The following is a 4,093-nucleotide window of genomic DNA, read 5'->3' as shown; positions in this document are numbered from 1 at the left end:
GCAAGCAGGCGTCGATACACTTCATTGGGGACATGTTGAAAATGTGTGCCCCGACCGGGACTCGAATGTGGATCTCACGGGGAGCGTGCAAGGGATAAGTCCCTGCAGACGCACTATCCTTTGTGCCCGCGGTGGCTCAGATGGATAGAGCGTCTGCCATGTAAGCTGGAGATCCCGGGTTCGAGTCCCAGTCGGGGCACACATTTTCAACATGTCCCCAATGAAGTGTATCAACGCCTGCTTGCAGCTAGGGTGTCTATTTAATTATCATTCCATTTTCGAGCAAAGCTGCATGGTCATCGACGGTAACTGTTCTTTCGAGAACAGATACTACCGTCATATATAGTTAAAAATATGGGTTCCCGGCCTTTGACCTTCTTGTGCGAACGCACACGCTATGCCCGAACTCGTACGGGACTTGGTAGATTAATCTGCCACGAGTAATGAGTATGATGGGCAAACATCTATTAGGCGCACTACGAATGTAGTGTTGTGGACATGTTGGGAATGTGGATCTCACGGGGAGCGTGCAAGGGATAAGTCCCTGCAGACGCACTATCCTCTGTGCCCGCGGTGGCTCAGATGGATAGAGCGTCTGCCATGTAAGCAGGAGGTCCCGGGTTCGAGTCCCGGTCGGGGCACACAGCTAGGGTGTCTATCTAATTATCATTTCATACCTTGGTGTCCTATGAAGGTAGGTTCATTTTGTGGGAGTCGGAGGATCGGGTCTGTGGTCAGGAGGTCAAATAATCTGCGTCCGTTTCCGTTGTCTACTCTGTCGCCAAGTCTGTGGTGTCTGGCATTAAAGTCTCCTACTAGGATAGATCGAGGAAGTGAAGTAAAGTACTGAATGAACTGGACTTGTAGCGCAGTCCCTGGGGGGATTATACATGCACGCTATTTTGAGTGTTCGCCTGTTGTTGTCTTTTATCTCAACCGCGATGGCTTCCGTGTTGACAAAGGCAGCAGGGAGGGTGACCTCTTTTGTCGCAATTGTGTTGCTGGCGTAGATAGCCACCCCTCCTCTGCCGTCCTGCCTGTCTTTCCTGTATGTATTATATTTTGGGAGATCGCATTTGGCTCCGTCTTTGAGCCATGTTTCGGCGAAAGCAGCGACGTGTATGTTTTCTTGGTGGAGCATCTGCATTAGTATGAGGCGTTTGGTTTTTATTCCTTTCGTGTTTGCGAAAAGAGGGTTGAGGTGATTTATTTCTCTGGCTTCGTCCATGTTAAGGGGGGAGGTAAGGTGGGCGGGTGGGTGAAGTGTACTTTCCTACCTCCTTGTGTGTGTTTGTGTTTCGCACTGGTTGTGGTGTCGTGGGTCTTGCGGTGGGGTGGGAGAGGGGGAGCGGGGTCGTGGTGTGTGGTCGTGTTGTGGGTGCCACTGTATTTGCAGTTCTGGGTCCCAGCGGTCTGTTATTGTTACGTGGAGTGAGTTTCCCGCTTGTGTGACGAACGTGCCCTTCTGGAGGATTTGTCTGGATGCTCTGTCTATGGATCTTTTTACTTCTTCACGGCGGTGTTGAAATAAATTCATTGTATATGTTCACAAATTCCAGAAATATAGACGTGCCAAATCGGATCATTCTTTTTGATACAGCCTGTATTATTACTTTCAGTTGATACACAATTCTACAACGTCATAATGGACAATCTGAAATACAGTTTTAAAATGCCAAGAGGTTTCATAACAAGCGGTATTGCCTAATTCTTGGAGTGACAAAGAAGAGAAAGATTATTTGCGTGGGTAATGTGCTGATACTATAACAAATTCGCCAAAGTTCCCGCACGGAAAAGCAGACGCACCCACTTTTCTCGTAATCGCCACCGCAGCATTGCCCCTTTTCGCATGCAGCTCAAACTGCACTGCTGTGCGGCGGGTAGCGCACCGCGCAGGGGGCCGGAGACACGCGGCGGCGGTACGTGAGCTGGCTCCAGAACAGGAGCAGTGGCTGGCTGCATCGCACCGTATCGATTCAGGGCGGTCTTGCCGTCGCCGCGTCCCAGTCTTCCTTCACCTGACTTCAGCCTCCACCCCCTCCCCGCCCCCACAGTCGCAGTGCCGGCTTTCGGGAGCCGCAGTACACTCACTCAGGCTCTCCACGTCACTACATTTTACAAGGGGACCTGGATGACTGGTCTTCTTCGTTTCCTGCAGGATTTTCAACTCAGAGTCCGGACATCAGTCTACTAACGCAGCATAAAAATAAAAAAATTAAAATTAAAAACTCGAAAAAAGTCCTTTGTACACTACTGGCCATTAAAATTGCTACACCACGAAGATGACGTGCTACAGGCGCGAAATTTAACCGACAGGAAGAAGATGCTGTGATATGCAAATTATTAGCTTTTCAGAGCATTAACACAAGGTCGGCGCCGGTGGCGACACCTCCAACGTGCTGACATGAGGAAAGTTTACAACCGATTTCTCATACACAAATAGCAGTTGCCTGGTGAAACGTTGTTGTCATGCCTCGTGTAAGGAGCAGAAATACGTACCATCACGTTTCCGACTTTGATAATGGTCGAATTGTAGCCTATCTCGATTGCAGTTTATCGTATGGCGAGATTGCTGCTCGCGTTGGTCGAGATTCAATGACTGTTAGCAGAATATGCAATCGGTGGTTTCAGGAGGGTAATACGGAACGCCATGCTGGATCCCAACGGCCTCGTATCACTAGCAGTCGAGATGACAGGCATCTTATCCGCATGACTGTAACGGATCGTGCAGCCACGACTCGAACTCTGAGTCAACAGATGGGGACGTTTGCAAGATAACAATCATCTGCACGAACAGTTCGACGACGTTTGCAGCAGCATGGACTGTCAGCTCGGAGACCATGGCTGCGGTTACCCTTGACTCTGCATCACAGACAGGAGCGCCTGCAATGGTGTACTCGACAACGAACCTGGGTGCATGAATGGCAAAACGTCATTTTTTCGAATGAATCCAGGTTCTGTTTCTAGCATAATGATGGTCGCAACCGTGTTTTGGCGACATCACGGTGAACGCACATTGGAAGTGTGTATTCGTCATCGCCATACTGGGGTATCACACGGCGTGATGATATTGGGTGCCATTGGTTACACGTCTCGGTCACCTCTTGTTCGCATTGACGTTACATTTCAGATGTGTTACGACCCGTGGCTCTACCCTTCATTCGATTCCTGCGAAACCCTACATTTCAGCAGGATAATGCACGACCGCATGTTACAGATCCTGCACGGGCCTTTCTGCATACAGAGAATGTTCGACTGCTGCCCTGGCCAGCACATTCTCCAGATCTCTCGCCAATTGAAAACGCCTTGTCAATGGTGGCCGGGCAACTGCCTCGTCACAATACGCCAGTCACTACTCTTGATGAACTGTGGTATCGTGTTGAAGCTGCATGGGCAGCTGTACCTGTACACGCCATCGAAGCTCTGTTTGACTCAATGGCCGGGCGTATCAAGGCCGTTATTACGGCCAGAGGTGGATGTTCTGGGTACTGATTTCTCAGGATCTATGCACCCAAATTGCGTGAAAATTTAATCACATGTCAGTTCTAGTATAATATATTTGTCCAATGAATTACCGTTTATCATCTGCATTTCTTCTTGGTGGAGCAATTTTAATGGCCAGTAGTGTAGATTAAAATTTTTCCGAGCCCAATTAAATGCGGGTTATTCATAAGTACTAGCAGGTTTTCAGCAGAATATGCCATGAAAACTGAAACACGTACAGCAAATATACACGTGTCATGCGATAGGTCATCTGTCGAAGACCTAAACACACTGTGAACGGAGCCCGAATAATACTCGGGCAGCGGTATTTAATCGGGCAGATGGCGCCCGAGTCTTGCTCGTGTTTGGTGTAAATTCTTAGCATACTGAGCCTCCTGCTCTCTGCTGTTTGCCGTGTAGACTGCACAAGGAATACTCCCAGTACTGCCCTACTACGTACTTTACCACTTCTGACTATTTGTTCTCCACAAACGCGCTTCCTATATTCAGCACTCTCTGCTGAGTCCCATACTATTGCTCTCGGCTGCTACCTGTACCTTGTTGGTCCGCTGCCCACGCTCTGCATAGTTTTGCCGTTGGGAATTTCCAT

At 49.0% G+C, this 4,093-nt stretch overlaps 1 non-coding gene across 1 annotated transcript; it reads left to right on the top strand.

The window, feature by feature from the left end:
- Nucleotides 1–566: 566 nt before the first annotated feature.
- On the top strand, nucleotides 567–641 carry Trnat-ugu (transfer RNA threonine (anticodon UGU)). Its single transcript has one exon. It is a non-coding gene; the product is annotated as a tRNA-Thr (tRNA).
- The last annotated feature ends 3,452 nt before the right edge of the window (nucleotides 642–4,093 follow it).

The sequence above is a fragment of the Schistocerca nitens genome, chromosome 12 (genome assembly GCF_023898315.1).
Source record: "Schistocerca nitens isolate TAMUIC-IGC-003100 chromosome 12, iqSchNite1.1, whole genome shotgun sequence".
In the NCBI taxonomy this organism is placed as follows: Eukaryota; Metazoa; Arthropoda; class Insecta; order Orthoptera; family Acrididae; genus Schistocerca; species Schistocerca nitens.
Note: the sequence above shows the minus strand (reverse complement) of the source record. Positions and strands in the feature narration are given on the sequence as shown.